This window comes from Ascaphus truei, assembly GCF_040206685.1.
Source record: "Ascaphus truei isolate aAscTru1 chromosome 23 unlocalized genomic scaffold, aAscTru1.hap1 SUPER_23_unloc_1, whole genome shotgun sequence".
Classification (NCBI taxonomy): Eukaryota; Metazoa; Chordata; class Amphibia; order Anura; family Ascaphidae; genus Ascaphus; species Ascaphus truei.
The window spans coordinates 832,112-855,351 of NW_027453862.1; the positions used below are offsets into that span (position 1 = coordinate 832,112).

Below are 23,240 nucleotides of genomic sequence, written 5' to 3' on the forward strand. Positions count from 1 at the left end.
GGAGTTTAAATCCAGCGCCCTTTTTCAGTGATTACAGAGTTATAATGTAACAGTAAGTTTTGTCTTGAAAATGTGGATGTACTATAATATCAATAATCTATTTCTATCTAGATTTTATCGTTTACAATAATTAACATGAAATTGTTTCCAATATAGTAACATGAACTGTCACAATTTGAACACATTAACTGCCAGAATACCCTGCAATGCAATAGAGCAAAGTGGTAAAGGACCAATCTAGGTGTCTCCCTTTTGGAAAATATGTTGTGTTACATTTTTTATACAGTATACACTAAATTTTATTTTATTTTGCAACATAGATTTCCTATGTGAAAGAAAGAGATTTGCAAATCCAATGTGTTTTCAACATTGAAAATCAAACTTTTAGTTTTAATATTCAAAATTATACATATTATCATGTTAAGTCTGTTTATGGATATTACATTTTCCTAGCCCCATTCAAAGCAGAAATTCAGAAACAGGACATCAGTGGCTGAAGTGTGTTTCGAATAACTACATAATGTTAGACCATAAATATAACTTCCCAATTCCCTGTGATATTATTTGACCTTGTGCTTCATCAGTATTGAAATGCACATGTAATTAAACAGAAAACAGGCTCCCAGTAGAAAATAAAGTTATCTACAATTTTCTATTTTCAGTAATACAGTTACTTTTTTCTTTTTTTACTCCAAAGCCATTCCTACGGATTTTTTTTATATTACAGTTTAATGTTAAAATAAATGTGAGGTAAGAAACAGCTAAAGTTAAGAAATCTCAATAGGTTTTTTTCATTTTAAAGTCAGGGAGAATGGTTTTCTTTTGTATAAAACATAGAAATGACAAGGTAGTTTGAGCTTTATTTTCAGGAGTATTTAGATAGCTTTTTTTCTGCAAGTGGCTAAAACAATCTGGGACAGAGAAAATGGAATAATTGTAAATAACCACATGGAAACATCAACTTAGTGCTGAGAAGCTGTCCAAAGGGCAAATTAAATGTTAGGGATAATATTCAAAAATAAATCAGAAAAGATAAATATAATAATGACATTGTAGAAAAACATGGATCATTTAGTGGAAGTCTGTATATATGAGTATTAGCATCATGGGCATTTTTAGAGGCAGGGAGTGAACGATTCTCTATACTTCAGTACCCAGAAAGTCCCAGTACATTACACTATGGAGACATAATACTGGGCTTCATGAACCGTTTGGTATGACACAGATTGGCCGTTTTCTCTTCTTATGTTCTATTTCCTAAAACATTTTCCCATAAATATATTCCATATTCTCATCTTCGCCTCTTATCTCCTCTCCTGAACTTTCTATTTTCTACAATCACTTTGTCTAGCGCTAACACAGATGTGCAAAATGTTGTGAAACTGGGTATATTCGACTCTCATACCCCAACCCCTAACTTCCTTGAATTTTCCTCTCTTCGATATCCACAGGAGTATAAACATTTTTATTAAGCTATGCTTAGGGAGGACAGAAATATACAAAGTGTTGTTGCCAAGTAGACACTTTCTCAGAGTACCATGCACATTCTGTGCCAAGAACTACTATATCTATTGCATAAATATTTATCAAATTATCACCACTATTTATACTTATCTGCCAATGCCTCATTGTGTTGTAAGCTGTGTGTGGTGTGTTAGAAATATTATGTACCAGTTGTCAGGATGGCCGAGCGGTCTAAGGCGCTGCGTTCAGGTCGCAGTCTCCTCTGGAGGCGTGGGTTCGAATCCCACTTCTGACAAGGTTTTTCTTTTACTACAGTACCAAAACTTACTATCATATCAATAATCTATTTCTATCTAGATTTTATCGTTTACAATAATTAACATGAAATTGTTTCCAATATAGTAACATGAACTGTCACAATTTTAACACATTAACTGCCAGAATACCCTGCAATGCAATAGAGTAAAGTGGTAAGGGACCAATCTAGGTGTCTCCCTTGTGGAAAATATGTTGTGTTACATTTTTTTATACAGTATACACTAAATGTTATTTTATTTTACAACATAGATTTCCTGTGTGAAAGAAAGAGATTTGCAAATCCAATCTGTTTTCAAAATTGAAAATCAAACTTTTAGTTTTAATATTCAAAATTATACATATTATCATGTTAAGTCTGTTTATGGATATTACATTTTCCTAGCCCCATTCAAAGCAGAAATTCAGAAACAGGACATCAGTGGCTGAAGTGTGTTTCGAATAACTACATAATGTTAGACCATAAATATAACTTCCCAATTTCCTGTGATATTATTTGACCTTGTGCTTCATCAGTATTTGAATGCACATGTAATTAAACAGAAAACAGGCTCCCAGTAGAAAATAAAGTTATCTACAATTTTCTATTTTCAGTAATACAGTTATTTTTTCCTTTTTTTACTCCAAAGCCATTCCTACGGATTTTTTTATATTACAGTTTAATGTTAAAATAAATGTGAGGTAAGAAACAGCTAAAGTTAATAAATCTCAATACGTTTTTTCATTTTAAAGTCAGGGAGAATGGTTTTCTTTTGTATAAAACATAGAAATGACAAGGTAGTTTGAGCTTTATTTTCAGGAGTATTTAGATAGCTTTTTTTCTGCAAGTGGCTAAAACAATTTGGGACAGAGATAATGGAATAATTGTAAATAACCACATGGAAACATCAACTTAGTGCTGAGAAGCTGTCCAAAGGGCAAATTAAATGTTAGGGATAATATACAAAAATAAAACAGAAAAGATAAAAATAATAATGACATTCTAGAAAACCATGGATCATTTAATGGAAGTCTGTATATATGAATATTAGCATCATGGGCATTTTTAGAGGCAGGGAGCGAGCGATTCTCTATACTTCAGTACCCAGAAAGTCCCAGTACGTTACACTATGGAGACATAATACTGGGCTTCATGAACCATTGGTGTGACACAGATTGGCCATTTTCTCTTCTTATGTTCTATTTCCTATAGCATTTTACCATACATATATTCCATATTCTCATCTTCCCCTCTTATCTCCTCTCCTGAACTTTCTATTTTCTACAATCACTTTGTCTAGCGCTAACACAGATGTGCAAAATGTTGTGAAACTGGTTATATTCGACTCTCATACCCCAACTCCTAACTTCCTTGAATTTTCCTCTCTTCGTTATCCACAGGAGTATAAACATTTTTATTAAGCTATGCTTAGGGAGGACAGAAATATACAAAGTGTTGTTGCCAAGTAGACACTTTCTCAGAGAACCATCCACATTCTCTATCAGGCACAAATATGTCTATTGCATATATATTTATCAAATTATCACCACTATTTATACTTATCTGCCAATGCCGCGTTGTGTTATAAGCTTTGTGTGGTGTGTTAGACACATTATGCTGCGTTCAGTTCGCAGTCTCCTCTGTAGGCGTGGGTTCGAATCCCACTTCTGACAAGGTTTCTTTCTTTTACTAGAGCACCAGAACTTACTATAATATCAATAATCTATTTCTATCTAGATTTTATCGTTTACAATAATTAACATGAAATTGTTTCCAATATAGTAACATGAACTGTCACAATTTTAACACATTAACTGCCAGAATACCCTGCAATGCAATAGAGCAAAGTGGTAAAGGACCAATCTAGGTGTCTCCCTTTTGGAAAATATGTTGATAAAGGGTTCCAAAAGAGAAATGTGAAAAGCGGAAGGAATCTTCATGGTTGCCGGCAATTTAAGCCGGTATGTGACAGGATTGATCCTCTCTGTAATGACGAATGGGTCAATGAATCTGGGTGCCAATTTGGATGAAGAGACCTTGAGACGAATATTCTTCGTTGAAAGCCAGACCTTTTGTCCAGGAGTAAAAGATGGAACCTCCAGACGGTGATGATCAGCTTGTTTCTTCTGCATACTGATGGCTTGTTTCAAGTTCCCCTGAATCTTCTCCCAAGAGTCCTGGAGGCACTGGATTCTGACCTCGGCGGCGGGAACTCCCGAATTGGAGACTGTGGAAGGAAAGGCCGAGGGATGAAATCCATAATTTGTGAAAAAGGGGGACTGTTGAGTGAACTCATTTCTAAGGTTATTATGAGAAAATTCTCCCCATGGGAGGAGATCAGACCAATTGTCCTGTGAATCCGAGACAAAACAGCGAATGAACTGTTCTAAGGACTGATTGGTCCTTTTCGTTTGTCCATTCGTTTGTGGATGGTACCCAGAGGAGAAATGAAGTGAAATGCCCAGACGTTGGCAGAAGGCTCTCCAGAATCTGGAGATAAAGTGCGAGCCTCGATCCGAGACTATGACTTGTGGAGTACCGTGGAGTCTGAAAATCTCCTTGACGAAGACTTCTGAGAGTTTAGGCGCGCTGGGCAAACCTTTAAGTGGGATGAAATGCGCCTGTTTAGAAAAGCGATCCACAACCACCAGTATGGTGTTCATCCCTTTAGAGCTGGGTAACTCCACGATCAAATCCATGGAGAGATGTGTCCATGGAAGATCTGGAATTGGTAGTGGTTGAAGAAGGCCTGCCGGCCTATTGCGAGGCGTTTTATTGTAGAGTAAATTCTTGTGGTCAGTCAGGATAGTGACTGGTGTCTCAGTACCCTCGAGAAGGTGTCGCCATTCTTCTAAGGCCATCTTTATTGCGAGGAGTTCGCGGTTTCCTACATCGTAGTTTCTCTCCGCAGAAGAAATTTTTTTGGAAAAAAATGCACAAGGATGCAGACGGGCCTGTGGATTTTTCCTCTGAGACAGTATTGCCCCAACTCCTACGTCAGAGGCGTCCACTTCCAGCGTAAAAGGTAACCCTGGATCTGGGTGTACCAAGATGGGAGCAGAAGAAAAAGCTTTCTTTAATCTTTCAAATGCTCTGGAGGTTTCGGGAGACCAGTGTGTTGGATCCGCCCCTTTTTGGGTTAAAGCCGTAATGGGTGCCACTATAGAGGAGAAGTTTTGAATAAACCGCTGATAGTAATTTGCGAACCCAAGAAACCTTTGCACGGCTTTAAGAGATAATGGACATGGCCAGTCCGTAACTGCTTTGACCTTGTCGGGATCCATGACGAGTCCGGTGTCCGAAACAATGTAACCGAGGAAGGAGGTTGAAGACTGATGAAAGTGGCATTTCTCCAGTTTGGCAAAGAGCTTATTCTCCCGTAGCCTTTGAAGAACGTGTTTAACATGTACTGGATGTTCCTGAATGTCTTTGGAGTAGATCAAAATGTCATCCAGGTACACGATTACATGTTGGTCTAACAGGTCCCTGAAGATTTCATTAACGAAGTCTTGAAACACAGCTGGTGCATTGCAGAGACCAAACGGCATCACTAGGTACTCGTAGTGCCCATCACGAGTATTGAAGGCCGTCTTCCACTCATCTCCCTGACGAATCCTTACCAAGTTGTAGGCCCCTCGTAGATCCAACTTGGTAAAGATGTTGGCGCCTTGTAGCCTATCGAACAGTTCAGAGATTAACAGGAGAGGATAACGATTCTTTACGGTAATCTTGTTGAGGCCGCGATAGTCAATACAAGGGCGGAGCGAGCCATCCTTCTTTTTTACAAAAAAGAAGCCTGCGCCAGCAGGTGAGAAAGATTTTCGAATAAAACCCCTTTGAAGATTCTCCTGAATGTAGTCTTTCATAGCTTTAGTCTCAGGCAGAGACAGTGGATAGGAGCAACCTCTAGGTGGAATGGCACCGGGCAGCAAATCGATGGGGCAGTCATACGGCGATGCGGTGGAAGTTCTTCTGCTTGCTGTTTGTTGAACACATCCCGGAAGTCTTCGTATTCTACTGGAAGTTGTACTCTGTCTGGATCAGGTACAGATACTCCCGCCAAAGTCTTTGAAGGATGTAAGCAATGCTTCTGACATTGAGGGCTCCAACGGATAGACAAAGGCTCCGTCCAGTCGATTAGGGGGTTGTGTGTCCGCAGCCACGGAAGCCCCAGTATGACGTCTGCCGAGCGGGCATGAATGGCGTCCAATTGTATAGTCTCGGAGTGAGACTCCCCGGTCAAAATCTGGATGGGTACAGTCTGAAGGGAGATGAACGTGGGTTGCAGCGGATGGCCATCTATCACTTCAAGAGCCATGGGATGATCCTTAAGTACCAAGGGTATTCGGTGTCTCTCCGTGAATTCTTGGTCAATAAAGTTTCCCCCCGACCCGGAGTCCAGAAAGCCCTGTGTTATGACTCGGAAGGTCTCTCTGGAAATGGTGATGGGGAGGTTGATCCTAGTGGAAGGTTGCACGGGTGGTGACGATGCGGTGCCCGGCATGATCCTCCCAACTTTTACTGGGTTGTGGAGTTTTCCCGGTCTCAGCGGGCAGGTAACCAGTAGGTGCCCATTGTTCCCGCAGTATAGGCATAGACCTGCGCGTCCCTTCTGTCCACTGTCCCGTCCCCTCCTGTCCACTGTCCCGTCCCCCTCCTGTCCACTGTCCCGTCCCCCTCCTGTCCACTGTCCCATCCCCCTCCTGTCCTCTGTCCCCTTCTGTCCACTGTCCCGTCCCCTCCTGTCCACTGTCCCGTCCCCTCCTGTCCACTGTCTCCCCCCCCTCCTGTCCACTGTCTCCCCCCCTCCTGTCCACTGCCCCCCCACCCTCCTGTCCACTGTCCCATCCCCCTCCTGTCCACTGTCCCATCCCCCTCCTGTCCACTGTCCCGTCCCCCTCCTGTCCACTGTCCCGTCCCCCTCCAGTCCACTGTCCCGTCCCCTCCTGTCCACTGTCCCGTCTCCTCCTGTCCTCTGTCCCCTTCTGTCCACTGTCCCGTCCCCTCCTGTCCACTGTCCCGTCCCCTCCTGTCCACTGTCTCCCCCCCCCTCCTGTCCACTGTCTCCCCCCCTCCTGTCCACTGCCCCCCCACCCTCCTGTCCACTGTCCCCCCACCCTCCACTCTTCCCCCCTCCCCTCCACTGTTCCCCCCTCCTGTCCACTCTCCCCCCCCCCCCTCCCCTCCTCCTGTCCACTGTCCCCCACCCTTTCCCCCCCCTCCCCCCCCCTTTCCTAGTGGGAAATTTAACTCACGGGCAATGCCGGTTCTCTCAGCTAATACAAAAATAAAACAGAAAAGAAAAATATAATAATGACATTGTAGAAAACCATGGATCATTTAGTGGAAGTCTGTATATATGAATATTAGCATCGTGGGCATTTTTAGAGACAGGGAGTGAGCGATTCTCTATACTTCAGTACCCAGAAAGCCCCAGTACATTACACTATGGAGACATAATACTGGGCTTCATGAACCGTTTGGTATTACACAGATTGGCCGTTTTCTCTTCTTATGTTCTATTTCCTAAAACATTTTCCCATACATATATTCCATATTCTCATATTCTCATCTTCCCCTCTTATCTCCTCTCCTGAACTTTCTATTTTCTACAATCACTTTGTCTAGCCCTAACACAGATGTGCAAAATGTTGTGAAACTGGTTATATTCGACTCTCATAACTAAACCCTTAACTTCCTTGAATTTTCCTCTCTTCGATATCCACAGGAGTATAAACATTTTTATTAAGCTATGCTTAGGGAGGACAGAAATATACAAAGTGTTGTTGCCAAGTAGACACTTTCTAGAGAACCATCCACATTCTGTGTCAGGCACCAATATGTCAATTGCAAATATATTTATCAAATTATCACCACTATTTATACTTATCTGCCAATGCCTCGTTGTGTTGTAAGCTTTGTGTGGTGTATTAGAAACATTATGCGCCAGTTGTCAGGAAGGCCGAGCGGTCTAAGGCGCTGCGTTCAGGTCGCAGTCTCCTCTGGAGGCGTGGGTTTGAATCCCACTTCTGACAAAGTTTCTTTCTTTTACTACAGCACCAGAACTTACTATAATATCAATAATCTATTTCTATCTAGATTTTATCGTTTACAATAATTAACATGAAATTGTTTCCAATATAGTAACATGAACTGTCACAATTTTAACACATTAACTGCCAGAATACCATGCAATAGAGCAAAGTGGTAAAGGACCAATCTAGGTGTCTCCCTTTTGGAAAATATGTTGTGTTACATTTTTTATACAGCATACACTAAATGTTATTTTATTTTGCAACATAGATTTCCTGTGTGAAAAAAAGAGATTTGCAAATCCAATGTGTTTTCAACATTGAAAATCAAACTTTTAGTTTTAATATTCAAAATTATACATATTATCATGTTAAGTCTGTTTATGGATATTACATTTTCCTAGCCCCATTCAAAGCAGAAATTCAGAAACAGGACATCAGTGGCTGAAGTGAGTTTTGAATAACTACATAATGTTAGACCATTAATATAACTTCCCATTTCCTGTGATATTATTTGACCTTGTGCTTCATCAGTATTGAAATGCACATGTAATTAAACAGAAAACAGGCTCCCAGTAGAAAATAAAGTTATCTACAATTTTCTATTTTCAGTAATACAGTTACTTTTTTTTTTTTTTTATATAACTTTTATTTTATTGGGTGAAACAGTACAGACATGTTAACACAATCCATTAGCTTACAACGATTCACCTTATTTCCGATGTTCTCCTCCAATCAACATGTATTACGTGACATGACATACAGGACGGACACAGGAACCGGTGATAGGAAGAGGAGGGGGTGGAGGGGAGGGGGGGGGTGGGCGACTCTGGCAGCATTTGTTCTTTTTCTGATTAATCTTCCATGTTTATGTCCGGGACCCCAGCTGTTGGAGTGACTTTATCCTAACTCTCCCTCTCTGTAGTGAGTTATGATTCGGTTAAATATGCACTTTTAAGACAATTAACCTAGGGCCTAACGTCTAGGATCCATTTCACTACCGGAGAGCGCCTTTTCTTAATATCATTGCAATATGTTGGTAACATCTATCCCCGGGATGTCTGTCTGTGCCAACCAAGGCGACCAAACTTTTAGGAAATTTGTGCCGGTGTCGTTGACCAGACTTGTCAACTGTTCCATCCGGCAGACGAACCAAATTCTGATTCTGATTTTGGGTATAATTGGAATCTCCGGTTGCTTCCACAGTGCTGAGATCTCACACCTGGTGGCTGTGGCGAAGTGTGCAATTAGTTTGTGCGTTGCGTTCGAGAACCCCTGAACCCGCCGACCCAACAGGAACAGCCACGGGTCCAAGGGGATCTCGATCTCAGTTAGCCGTTGCAGCCACTCCTGCACCTCACCCCAAATCGGGGCCACCTTAGTGCATGACCACAGCATGTGGTGCAAGTCTGCTCTTTCCCCACACTGCTTGGGGCAGAGCGGGGAATAGCCTTTGACAAATTTAGAGAGTTTTGTTGGGGTATAGTACCAACGCATCAGGACCATATAGGCATTCTCCTTTAGTGTGGTACAGATAGAGCTCTTCGCTGCTGCCTGTAGGATCCTGTCCCATTCGTCGTCCTCTAGTGTATCTCCCAAGTCTGTCTCCCATTGCCTCATGTAATTAAGTCTGGGCGCGTCAGCTGTCTCCGGACAGATCACTTCCCTGTACATTCGAGAGGTTAGTCCCCGTGCGTCCGTTTGTCTGGCACACATCTGCTCAAAATTTGTTCTCCGCGGCCGGATAGGGGTCTTATTATAGAAAGCCCTGATCTGTAAGTATCTAAACAATTCGGAGTTCGGAATGTTTTTTTCCTCTTTTACATGAGCAAAGGATTTAACTACATCCCTGCCCTCCAGATCATATAATCGGAGATAGCCTGCCTGAATCCAATTTGCAAAATGAGCGCTATCTAGGCCTGGAGCGAAATCTGGGTTACCCCAAATGGGGGTCATCAATGACTGCTGTGTTGTGAGAGAACATCTAAATTTAGTGGCCTCCCATATTTTCAGGGAATTTCTCATGGCCTGCAGTGGTGTTTGCATCCATATATGGCTACTCCTGGGCAGCCATATCAGGTTTTTCAAATCCACCGGAGCGCAGCACTCCCTCTCCAGTGCCACCCATCTCCTAAGGGTCGGGTCTGTGTGCCACTGCAGAATCTGCGTCAGTTGAGCTGCTTCGTAGTAAGCGAACAAGCAGGGCATCCCCAGCCCTCCTCTCGAGGTCGGCCTCCTCAAAACATCTTTCTTAATTCTGGGGCTTTTTTTGTTCCAAATTAATTTCGTTATTGCAGACTGTAAAGAGAGGATCTCTTCTCTTGGCAGGGGAATCGGGAGGGTCTGAAAAAGATATAGCACCCGTGGGAGAAGGTTCATTTTGACGCTTTGAATCCTGCCTATCCACGAGATGCCATATTCTGCCCATCGCCGTAGGTCCTCTTTTAGTGTCCTAAACAATTGTGGGTAATTTGCCTTATATAAGGTTTTATAATCTTTGGTGAGATTAACCCCTAAATATTTGACCATGGAGGGCTGCCATTTGAAGTTAAAATTGAGTCCAATTAGTTTTTCTGTTGATTTGGGCAGATTTAGATTGAGAGCTTCTGATTTGGCCTGATTAATTTTGAAACCCGAAATTTGATTAAATCTCCCTAGGATTGAGAACACATTGGGTAGAGAGGTAAGAGGCTGGGACAATGTCAGGATCACATCATCTGCGTACAGGGCCACTTTGTGTGACTGCTCTTTGAATGTTATGCCTGTGACATCCGGGCTGTTCCTAATATGTGCCGCCAAGGGTTCAATACAGAGGGCAAACAGCAAGGGGGACAGCGGGCATCCTTGTCTCGTGCCACTATGGATCTGGAAGAGCTCTGAAGGGAACCCCTGATGTCTCACCCTCGCTGCCGGCCCCTCGTACAGTGCCAGAATGGCCCCCAATAAGCTTCCTCCGAAGCCAAATGCCCCCAGCGTCTCTTTCAGGTAGGGCCAGTCAATCCGGTCAAACGCTTTTTTGGCGTCTAGACTAAGCACCATCGAAGGGATATTTTGCTTTTGTGCCAGATCAATTACATCAATTATTCATCTGGTGTTGTCTGCCGCCTGCCTGCCACTGATGAACCCCACCTGATCTGGATGTATCAGCCTGGGAAGGACGATACCCACTCTTTTGGCTATGAGTTTTGAAAAAAAATTATGTCTGTGTTGATTAAAGAGATGGGCCGGTAGCTCTTACAGGCTGCTGGGTCCTTTCCTGCTTTATAGATCAAAGATATAGACGGCTGGAGCATCTGTGCTGGGAACAAAGCTCCCTGTAGTACCGAATTAAAGAGTTTCAATAAATGTGGGGCTAGAAGTTTTAAGTATTTTTTATAGTAGAGGTTTGAGTAGCCATCTGGTCCGGGCGCCTTGGCTGGCTTAAGAGACTTTACAACATCTGTCAACTCTTCTAAAGAGAAGTCCTCCTGTAGTGCCTCTCTTTCCACTCGACTCAATGTGGGCAAATTTGCCTCTTTCAGAAATTCTCGGAGATTATTGTTCATTTTCTGATTATGGATAACTTTACCCCCATCGTAGAGCGACTCGTAGTAACTCTTGAATTCTTCTACGATTCGCTTAGGATTAGAGGTAAGCTCCCCTCCCTGCGTGCGTATTGATTGAATTTGAAAATGTGGTTTCTTATTTCTAAGTCTAGTCGCTAGAAGAGTGTCCGGCTTGTTCGCCTTCTCGAAGAATCGGCGTTTAGTCCAGCTCATTTCTTTTTCAGCTTGAGATGTCAGTTTTAGATTTAGTTGCTTTTTGGTATCTTGAATCTGTTCCAAGATTGCCTCCTTTTTGGAGCTTTTGTGCATTGCGGTCAGGGATGCCAATTTCCCCTTCAGATCCTTTATCTGACTCTCTTGTTCTCTTTTGCGTCTAGCAGCTAGGCACATAAGAGATCCTCGGAGGGTAGCCTTATGGGCCTCCCACAGTGTGGCAGGTGAAGATACACTCCCCTCATTCTCTTCGAAATATTCTCTGATTTTGTCTGCAATCTCTGAGTCAAATTTAGGGATTTTTAACAGTAGTTCATTTAATCTCCAGTTCGCTCCCGGTCTATCTAGCAAATTTAGCTCGCACCGCAGCTCTATAGGTGCGTGGTCTGACCACGAAATATTGTGTATGCCCGTATGGGAGACCATTGGAACCAGTCTGTTGGACACAAGGAAGTAATCTATCCGGCTATATCAGTTATGAGGATGGGAGTAAAAAGTATAGTCCTTGGTCTGTGGATGTTGCTCCCTCCAAATGTCCACTAGCTGACAGTCTCGGAGTCCGTGTAAGATTGTTAGTATGTCTCGTCTGTTGGGTGGATTAGGGGACGTACATCCACCTAGCTTTGGGTTTAACGTCCTATTTAGGTCTCCTGCCAGAATTATTTGGCCCTTTGCCTCCCGCTGCAAGCGCCGGAAGAAAAGGGCAAAGAAATCTGCTGCCTGTTCACAAGGGGCATATAGCGAAACCAGTGTGAGGGCTTGACCTTGTATGGATCCCACAAAAATGATGTATCTGCCTTCGGCATCTATCACCTTTTTTTCTAGCTCGAATAGTAAATTTTTGTGGAATACAATGGCCACCCCTCGTTTCTTCACTGCAGCAGAGGCTAGGTAAATTGTGTTAAAATCTTTGTCAATGTATTTGGGGAAGCTTTTTTTAGAAAAGTGGGTCTCTTGAAGGAAGAGGATGTCTGCTTTGTGTCTTTTATATCCAAAGCCAGGGTGTGCAGCGCACAGCAGTAATGAAGGAGCAGGTCTTGCAGAAAAATAAGTCCTTTATTTAACAATTCATGGTGTGGGACAGCAGCAAACCTTCAACGCGTTTCGTTCAAAGGAACTTTATCAAGAAGTGCTGTGTGAGTTAAAACTGACAATTTAAATACAGCTGACTGCCTAATTTCGCGCCAAATGGTGACGTCATTAGGTGTGTTTTAGCCAATGAGGATCGTAGTCTTCGCGCATGCGCGCGGCGCCAGAGTACTCTCTGCTCATATTTATGGTATACCTGATCTCCGTGCATGCGCGCGGCGCCAGAGTGCTAGGGATCCCCTGCCACTATCAGCCGTATCCATACAAGAGATGCACGCCACTCTTGGCAGTTCTAATCATGCAGGCACGCCTCTGACTGCTGCAGGGGAACACCCCCCCCTCTCTCCGCTCAGCGCTTGCGCTGAGACTTCCCCATAATAACAAATTGTATCCCTACCCCACAACAGGGTACAGAGGGTGTAATTAATGTAAAGAAAAACTTATAATAATTATGCTGGGGGATATAAGGTAGTCAGCTGTATTATTCAAGAAAAATACATATAAGCAAAATATGAATACACAAATATATACAAAAACATATATCAATACTTGTAGTGAACAAAAAAATTATGTAATTACACTTAAAGAAATACATATAACAAGACAATTTATTGATTAAAAATTATGTTAAGCAAGAAAAATAAAAAGAATGTAACAAAGCAATAAAAACATATTAAAAATGCAAATGTGTCTTGTGCCTTAAAATAAGCGACAGCAAATTGCATGCCCCAATAGATGGAAAATAGTGATCATATAGATTTAACATACAATACATTTCTATTTAATGTGGAGTGCCGTACAGAATATACATTGTATCTCAATTAACTTTGTTTAGATAATTCTAAACAACTTAACTATGTGTCTTTTATAGTCTTTAAAGGCCAACTTACGCTTAGCTGGGTTATTCAGTCCCTTTACATTATGGGAAAGGCAACGTATCTCTCTACCCATTAGGATCGTCTTCTGGTGACTTCTGTGCGGTAACAGCTATCACCGGACTGGGTTCGCTCTTTGGAGTCCTTCTCCATATTCGATCTGGTAAGGCTGTGACTGCTGCGGTGTTGGTGACCTCAGTCGCCGGAGGGACAGGTGGGAGGGGGGGGTGTAAGACACAAGAGGATAAGTACAAAAATGACATAAAAGAAAAAACACCATGTAAATAAACATGTGTAAACAATATGTTCTCCTTTTCAGTACTCCCCTTTTGGAAAATATGTTGTGTTACATTTTTTTATACAGTATACACTAAATGTTATTTTATTTTGCAACATAGATTTCCTATGTGAAAAAAAGAGATTTGCAAATTCAATGTGTTTTCAACATTGAAAATCAAACTTTTAGATTTAATATTCAAAATTATACATACTGCTGCGGCCGAGTTTATTCGAGCATTTGCCCGTTCTCGGCCGCAGCAGTTACCTGGCGCGCGCCGGAGGGTGCCTGGCGCGCGCCGAAGCAGCGGAGGAGGCCCGACGATCGCGGCTTCCCTCTCTCCTCTCCGGGTCCGCCGGGTCCCCCGGAACCCCCTGCCGCCGTCCCCCACATCGCGGGACACCAGGGCTCCCTCGGGAAGCCCTGGACGTGCGTGCAGGGGGCGCAGGCACCCGATGACGCGTGACCGTGCATCGGAGACGCGCGGCACGCCGAGGGGCTGCCACTTGCAAGCCGGGAAATCTCCCGGCTTGCGGTACTGGCCACACTGCAATAAAGTGTGTCGCCAGTGTATTATCATGTTAAGTCTGTTTATGGATATTACATTTTCCTAGCTCCATGCAAAGCAGAAATTCAGAAGCAGGACATCAGTGGCTGAAGTGTGTTTCGAATAACTACATAATGTTAGACCATAAATATAACTTCCCAATTCCCTGTGATATTATTTGACCTTGTGCTTCATCAGTATTGAAATGCACATGTAATTAAACAGAAAACAGGCTCCCAGTAGAAAATAAAGTTATCTACAATTTTCTATTTTCAGTAATACAGTTACTTTTTTCTTTTTTTACTCCAAAGCCATTCCTACGGATTTTTTTTATATTACAGTTTAATGTTATAATAAATGTGAGGTAAGAAACAGCTAAAGTTAAGAAATCTCAATAGGTTTTTTTCATTTTAAAGCCAGGGAGAATGGTTTTCTTTTGTATAAAACATAGAAATGACAAGGTAGTTTGAGCTTTATTTTCAGGAGTATTTAGATAGCTTTTTTTCTGCAAGTGGCTAAAACAATCTGGGACAGAGAAAATGGAATAATTGTAAATAACCACATGGAAACATCAACTTAGTGCTGAGAAGCTGTCCAAAGGGCAAATTAAATGTTAGGGATAATATTCAAAAATAAATCAGAAAAGATAAATATAATAATTACATTGTAGAAAACCATGGATCATTTAGTGGAAGTCTGTATATATGAATATTAGCATCATGGGCATTTTTAGAGGCAGGGAGTGAACGATTCTCTATACTTCAGTACCCAGAAAGTCCCAGTACATTACACCATGGAGACATAATACTGGGCTTCATGAACCGTTTGGTATGACACAGATTGGCCGTATTCTCTTCTTATGTTCTATTTCCTAAAACATTTTCCCATACATATATTCCATATTCTCATCTTCCCCTCTTATCTCCTCTCCTGAACTTTCTATTTTCTACAATCACTTTGTCTAGCGCTAACACAGATGTGCAAAATGTTGTGAAACTGGGTATATTCGACTCTCTATACCCCAACCCCTAACTTCCTTGAATTTTCCTCTCTTCGATATCCACAGGAGTATAAACATTTTTATTAAGCTATGCTTAGGGAGGACAGAAATATACAAAGTGTTGTTGCCAAGTAGACACTTTCTCAGAGAACCATCCACATTCTGTGTCAGGCACCAATATGTCTATTGCATATATATTTATCAAATTATCACCACTATTTATACTTATCTGCCAATGCCTCATTGTGTTGTAAGCTTTGTGTGGTGTGTTAGAAACAATATGCACCAGTTGTCAGGATGGCCGAGCGGTCTAAGGCGCTGCGTTCAGGTCGCAGTCTCCTCTGGAGGCGTGGATTCGAATCCCACTTCTGACAAGGTTTCTTTCTTTTACTACAGTACCAGAACTTACTATAATATCAATAATCTATTTCTATCTAGATTTTATCGTTTACAATAATTAACATGAAATTGTTTCCAATATAGTAACAAGAACTGTCACAATTTGAACACATTAACTGCCAGAATACCCTGCAATGCAATAGAGCAAAGTGGTAAAGGACCAATCTAGGTGTCTCCCTTTTGGAAAATATGTTGTGTTACATTTTTTATACAGTATACACTAAATGTTATTTTATTTTGCAACATAGATTTCCTATGTGAAAGAAAGAGATTTGCAAATTCAATGTGTTTTCAACATTGAAAATCAAACTTTTAGATTTAATATTCAAAATTATACATATTATCATGTTAAGTCTGTTTATGTTAGACCATAAATATAACTTCCCAATTCCCTGTGATATTATTTGACCTTGTGCTTCATCAGTATTGAAATGCACATGTAATTACAGTAAACAGAAAACAGGCTCCCAGTAGAAAATAAAGTTATCTACAATTTTCTATTTTCAGTAATACAGTTACTTTTTTCTTTTTTTACTCCAAAGCCATTCCTACGGATTTTTTTTATATTACAGTTTAATGTTAAAATAAATGTGAGGTAAGAAACAGCTAAAGTTAATAAATCTCAATACGTTTTTTCATTTTAAAGTCAGGGAGAATGGTTTTCTTTTGTATAAAACATAGAAATGACAAGGTAGTTTGAGCTTTATTTTCAGGAGTATTTAGATAGCTTTTTTTCTGCAAGTGGCTAAAACAATTTGGGACAGAGATAATGGAATAATTGTAAATAACCACATGGAAACATCAACTTAGTGCTGAGAAGCTGTCCAAAGGGCAAATTAAATGTTAGGGATAATATACAAAAATAAAACAGAAAAGATAAAAATAATAATGACATTCTAGAAAACCATGGATCATTTAATGGAAGTCTGTATATATGAATATTAGCATCATGGGCATTTTTAGAGGCAGGGAGCGAGCGATTCTCTATACTTCAGTACCCAGAAAGTCCCAGTACGTTACACTATGGAGACATAATACTGGGCTTCATGAACCGTTTGGTATGACACAGATTGGCCGTTTTCTCTTCTTATGTTCTATTTCCTTTAACATTTTCCCATACATATATTCATATTCTCATCTTCCCCTCTTATCTCCTCTCCTGAACTTTCTATTTTCTACAATCACTTTGTCTAGCGCTAACACAGATGTGCAAAATGTTGTGAAACTGGGTATATTCGACTCTCATACCCCAACCCCTAACTTCCTTGAATTTTCCTCTCTTCGACATCCACAGGAGTATAAACCTTTTTATTAAGCTATGCTTAGGGAGGACAGAAATATACAAAGTGTTGTTGCCAAGTAGACACTTTCTCAGAGTACCATGCACATTCTGTGCCAAGAACTACTATATCTATTGCATAAATATTTATCAAATTATCACCACTATTTATACTTATCTGCCAATGCCTCATTGTGTTGTAAGCTGTGTGTGGTGTGTTAGAAACATTATGCACCAGTTGTCAGGATGGCCGAGCGGTCTAAGGCGCTGCGTTCAGGTCGCAGTCTCCTCTGGAGGCGTGGGTTCGAATCCCACTTCTGACTTGTTTTTCTTTTACTACAGTACCAAAACTTACTATAATATCAATAATCTATCTCTATCTAGATTTAACGTTTACAATAGTTAACATGAAATTGTTTCCAATATAGTAACATGAACTGTCACAATTTTAACACATTAACTGCCAGAATACCCTGCAATGCAATAGAGCAAAGTGGTAAGGGACAAATCTAGGTGTCTCCCTTGTGGAAAATATGTTGTGTTACATTTTTTTATACAGTATACACTAAATGTTATTTTATTTTCCAACATAGATTTCCTGTGTGAAAGAAAGAGATTTGCAAATCCAATGTGTTTTCAACATTGAAAATCAAACTTTTAGTTTTAATATTCAAAATTATACATATTATCATGTTAAGTCTGTTTATGGATATTACATTTTCCTAGCCCCATTCAAAGCAGAAATTCAGAAACAGGACATCAGTGGCTGAAGTGTGTTTCGAATAACTACATAATGTTAGACCATAAATATAACTTCCCAATTCCCTGTGATATTATTTGACCTTGTGCTTCATCAGTATTGAAATGCACATGTAATTAAACAGAAAACAGGCTCCCAGTAGAAAATAAAGTTATCTACAATTTTCTATTTTCAGTAATACAGTTACTTTTTTCTTTTTTTACTCCAAAGCCATTCCTACGGATTTTTTTTATATTACAGTTTAATGTTAAAATAAATGTGAGGTAAGAAACAGCTAAAGTTAAGAAATCTCAATAGGTTTTTTTCATTTTAAAGTCAGGGAGAATGGTTTTCTTTTGTATAAAACATAGAAATGACAAGGTAGTTTGAGCTTTATTTTCAGGAGTATTTAGATAGCTTTTTTTCTGCAAGTGGCTAAAACAATCTGGGACAGAGAAAATGGAATAATTGTAAATAACCACATGGAAACATCAACTTAGTGCTGAGAAGCTGTCCAAAGGGCAAATTAAATGTTAGGGATAATATTCAAAAATAAATCAGAAAAGATAAATATAATAATGACATTGTAGAAAACCATGGATCATTTAGTGGAAGTCTGTATATATGAATATTAGCATCATGGGCATTTTTAGAGGCAGGGAGTGAACGATTCTCTATACTTCAGTACCAATAAGTCCCAGTACATTACACCATGGAGACATAATACTGGGCTTCATGAACCGTTTGGTATGACACAGATTGGCCGTTTTCTCTTCTTATGTTCTATTTCCTATAGCATTTTCCCATACATATATTCCATATTCTCATCTTCCCCTCTTATCTACTTTCCTGAACTTTCTATTTTCTACAAATTATCACCATTTTTATACTTATCTGCCAATGCCTCATTGTGTTGTAAGCTTTGTGTGGTGTGTTAGAAACATCAAGCAGACAGTGGTCAGGATGGCCGAGCGGTCTAAGGTGCTGCGTTCAGGTCGCAGTCTCCTCTGGAGGTGTAGGTTCGAAAAGTTCTGAAAAGGGTTCTTTCTAATACTACAGTACCAGAACTTACTGTACAATAATATCAATAATCTATTTCTATCTAGATTTTATCGTTTACAATAATTAACATGAAATTGTTTCCAATATAGAAACATGAACTGTCACAATTTGAACACATTAACTGCCAGAATACCCTGCAATGCAACAGAGCAAAGTGGTAAAGGACCAATCTAGGTGTCTCCCTTTTGGAAAATATGTTGTGTTACATTTTTTATACAGTATACACCAAGCATGTCAAAATCAAATGCTAACAAGGGCCAAATACACAAGGTTTAAGTCTAGGTGGGCCGCAAAAAAAAACAAACTTACATTTTCATAGAAACGTAGGTTTATTTCGAAAAGTACTGTGTGTGTGTGTGTGTGTGTGTGTGTGTGTGTGTGTGTGTGTGTGTGTGTGTGTGTGTGTGTGTGTGTGTGTGTGTGTGTGTGTGTGTGTGTGTGTGTGTGTGTGTGTGTGTGTGTGTGTGTGTGTGTGTGTGTGTGTGTGTGCCAGACGTGAATGACTTCTGAACCCATTAACCAGTGTCAAGTTGCCCCCTCGTAACAATTTCCAAAGCAGCAATCCTGCCTGGGATCTTACCTGATCCGCAGTCCCTCAAGGTACTATATTGGAGGGGAGGTGTTCCCTACCTGTCTTCCGACATCTCCCATTTGAAACTTGAGTCAGATCTGGAAGAAAGCAGAATAGGTTATTTCGGTGTAGGTATAGTGCAGTTAAGATAAAACAGAGAGAGTGGGTGAGGGTGACAGACAGAGAGTGGGAGAGAGAGAGCATGGGAGAGAGAGAGAGGGTGGGAGAGAGAGAGAGAAAGAGAGAGAGAGAGAGAGAGAGAGAGAGAGAGAGAGAGAGGAGAGAGAGAGAGAGAGAGAGAGAGAGAGAGAGAGAGAGGGTGGGAGAGAGAGAGGGTGGGAGAGAGAGAGAGAGGGTTGGGAGAGAGAGATAGAGGGTGGGAGAGAGAGAGGGTGGAGAGAGAGGGTTGGAGAGAGAGAGAGAGAGGGTGGGGGAGAGAGAGAGGGGGGGGAGAGAGAGACTGTGGGGGAGAGAGAGAGAGAGAGGGTGGGGGAGAGAGAGAGAGTGGGAGAGAGAGAGAGAGTGGGAGAGAGAGAGAGTGGGAGAGAGAGGGAGAGTGGGAGAGAGAGAGAGAGAGAGAGAGAGAGAAGGTGGGGGAGAGAGAGAGAAGATGGGGAGAGGGAGAGAGAGAGTGTGGGAGAGAGAGAGTGTGGGAGAGAGAGAGAGTGTGGGAGAGAGAGAGGGTGGGGAGAGAGAGAGAGGGTGGGGGAGAGAGAGGGGTGGGCGGGGAGAGAGAGAGAGAGGGTGGGGGAGAGAGAGAGAGGGTGGGGAGAGAGAGAGAGGGTGGGGGGAGAGAGAGAGAGAGGGTGGGGGAGAGAGGAGAGAGGGTGGGGGAGAGAGAGAGAGAGAGAGAGAGGGGTGGGGGGAGAGAGAGAGGGTGGGGAGAGAGAGAGAGAGGGTGGGGAGAGAGAGAGAGATAGAGGGTGGGGGAGAGAGAGGGTGGTTGACTGACTCACCGGGCCTGTTGGCGGCCCTGTCCTCATTCTCTCTCTACTTCCCCCCATTTTCCCTCACCCTCTCCTATTGTCTCCCCCTATTCTCTCTCCCTTCCCTCCCCACCCCCATTCACTCAATCCCCTCTATTCTCTGTCTCCCCACCCATCTCCCTTCTCCCCCCCCCCATTCGCTCAATCCCCTCTTCTCTCTCCCCCCTCTCTTCTCTCCCCCCCCCCCATTCTCTCTCTGTCCTGCACAGACGTACACAGCCACTGACCTACAGACACACACACAGACAGACCAACAAAGACACTGACCACACCACAGACACCCACACAGTTTCTGCTGGCCTGCACAGACACACACACACACACACACACACCACTGATACACACTCCCCCCACACACACACTCCCCCCACACACACACACCTCCCCCCACACACACTCCCCACCCCCCCACATACACAACTCTCCCCCCCACATACACACACTCCCCACCCCCCACATACACACACTCCCCCCCCACATACACAAACTCCCCCCACACATACTCACACTCCCCCCCACATACACACACTCCACCCCCACATACACCCCCCCACATACACACACTCCACCCCCACATACACACACTCCCCCCCACATACACACACTCCCCCCCCACATACACACACTCCCCCACCCCCCACATACACACACTCCCCCCCCACATACACACACTCCCCCCCCCACATACACACACTCCCCCCCCCACATACACACACTCCCCCCCACATACACACTCCCCCCACATACACACACTCCCCCCCACATACACACACTCCCCCCCACATACACACACTCCCCCCCCCACATACACACACTCCCCCCCCCACATACACACACTCCCCCCCACATACACACACTCCCCCCCCACATACACTACCCCACCCCCACTCCCCCCCACATACACCCACACTCCCCCACCCCCACTCCCCCCCACATACACTCCCCCCCCCCCACATACACACACTCCCCCCCACATACACACACTCCCCTAGCGCTAACACAGATGTGCAAAATGTTGTGAAACTGGGTATATTCGACTCTCTATACCCCAACACCTAACTTCCTTTAATTTTCCTCTCTTCGATATCCACAGGAGTATAAACATTTTTATTAAGCTATGCTTAGGGAGGACAGAAATATACAAAGTGTTGTTGCCAAGTAGACACTTTCTCAGAGAACCATCCACATTCTGTGTCAGGCACCAATATGTCTATTGCATATATATTTATCAAAAAATCACCACTATTTTTACTTATCTGCCAATGACTCATTGTGTTGTAAGCTTTGTGTGGTGTGTTAGAAACAATATGCACCAGTTGTCAGGATGGCCGAGCGGTCTAAGGCGCTGCGTTCAGGTCGCAGTCTCCTCTGGAGGCGTGGGTTCAAATCCCACTTCTGACAAGGTTTCTTTCTTTTACTACAGTACCAGAACTTACTATAATATCAATAATCTATTTCTATCTAGATTTTATCGTTTACAATAATTAACATGAAATTGTTTCCAATATAGTAACATGAACTGTCACAATTTTAACACATTAACTGCCAGAATACCCTGCAATGCAATAGAGCAAAGTGGTAAGGGACCAATCTAGGTGTCTCCCTTTTGGAAAATATGTTGTGTTACATTTTTTTATACAGTATACACTAAATGTTATTTTATTTTACAACATAGATTTCCTGTGTGAAAGAAAGAGATTTGCAAATCCAATCTGTTTTCAAAATTGAAAATCAAACTTTTAGTTTTAATATTCAAAATTATACATATTATCATGTTAAGTCTGTTTATGGATATTACATTTTCCTAGCCCCATTCAAAGCAGAAATTCAGAAACAGGACATCAGTGGCTGAAGTGTGTTTCGAATAACTACATAATGTTAGACCATAAATATAACTTCCCAATTTCCTGTGATATTATTTGACCTTGTGCTTCATCAGTATTTGAATGCACATGTAATTAAACAGAAAACAGGCTCCCAGTAGAAAATAAAGTTATCTACAATTTTCTATTTTCAGTAATACAGTTACTTTTTTCTTTTTTTACTCCAAAGCCATTCCTACGGATTTTTTTATATTACAGTTTAATGTTAAAATAAATGTGAGGTAAGAAACAGCTAAAGTTAAGAAATCTCAAGACGTTTTTTCATTTTAAAGTCAGGGAGAATGGTTTTCTTTTGTATAAAACATAGAAATGACAAGGTAGTTTGAGCTTTATTTTCAGGAGTATTTAGATAGCTTTTTTTCTGCAAGTGGCTAAAACAATTTGGGACAGAGATAATGGAATAATTGTAAATAACCACATGGAAACATCAACTTAGTGCTGAGAAGCTGTCCAAAGGGCAAATTAAATGTTAGGGATAATATACAAAAATAAAACAGAAAAGATAATAATAATAATGACATTCTAGAAAACCATGGATCATTTAGTGGAAGTCTGTATATATGAATATTAGCATCATGGGCATTTTTAGAGGCAGGGAGTGAGCGATTCTCTATACTTCAGTACCCAGAAAGTCCCAGTACATTACACTATGGAGACATAATACTGGGCTTCATGAACCGTTTGGTATGACACAGATTGGCCGTTTTCTCTTCTTATGTTCTATTTCCTTTAACATTTTCCCATATATATATTCATATTCTCATCTTCCCCTCTTATCTCCTCTCCTGAACTTTCTATTTTCTACAATCACTTTGTCTAGCGCTAACACAGATGTGCAAAATGTTGTGAAACTGGGTATATTCGACTCTCATACCCCAACCCCTAACTTCCTTGAATTTTCCTCTCTTCGATATCCACAGGAGTATAAACCTTTTTATTAAGCTATGCTTAGGGAGGACAGAAATATACAAAGTGTTGTTGCCA

At 41.6% G+C, this 23,240-nt stretch overlaps 5 non-coding genes across 5 annotated transcripts; all 5 read left to right on the forward strand.

Moving 5' to 3' along the window:
* Positions 1–1,676: 1,676 nt before the first annotated feature.
* On the forward strand, positions 1,677–1,759 carry TRNAL-CAG (transfer RNA leucine (anticodon CAG)). Its single transcript has one exon. It is a non-coding gene; the product is annotated as a tRNA-Leu (tRNA).
* A 5,952-nt stretch (positions 1,760–7,711) lies between these two features.
* TRNAL-CAG (transfer RNA leucine (anticodon CAG)) lies at positions 7,712–7,794 on the forward strand. The gene has a single exon. It is a non-coding gene; the product is annotated as a tRNA-Leu (tRNA).
* Positions 7,795–15,628: 7,834 nt separating this feature from the next.
* Positions 15,629–15,711, forward strand: TRNAL-CAG (transfer RNA leucine (anticodon CAG)). Its single transcript has one exon. It is a non-coding gene; the product is annotated as a tRNA-Leu (tRNA).
* A 1,544-nt stretch (positions 15,712–17,255) lies between these two features.
* On the forward strand, positions 17,256–17,338 carry TRNAL-CAG (transfer RNA leucine (anticodon CAG)). Its single transcript has one exon. It is a non-coding gene; the product is annotated as a tRNA-Leu (tRNA).
* Positions 17,339–21,691: 4,353 nt separating this feature from the next.
* Positions 21,692–21,774, forward strand: TRNAL-CAG (transfer RNA leucine (anticodon CAG)). The gene has a single exon. It is a non-coding gene; the product is annotated as a tRNA-Leu (tRNA).
* Positions 21,775–23,240: the final 1,466 nt, after the last annotated feature.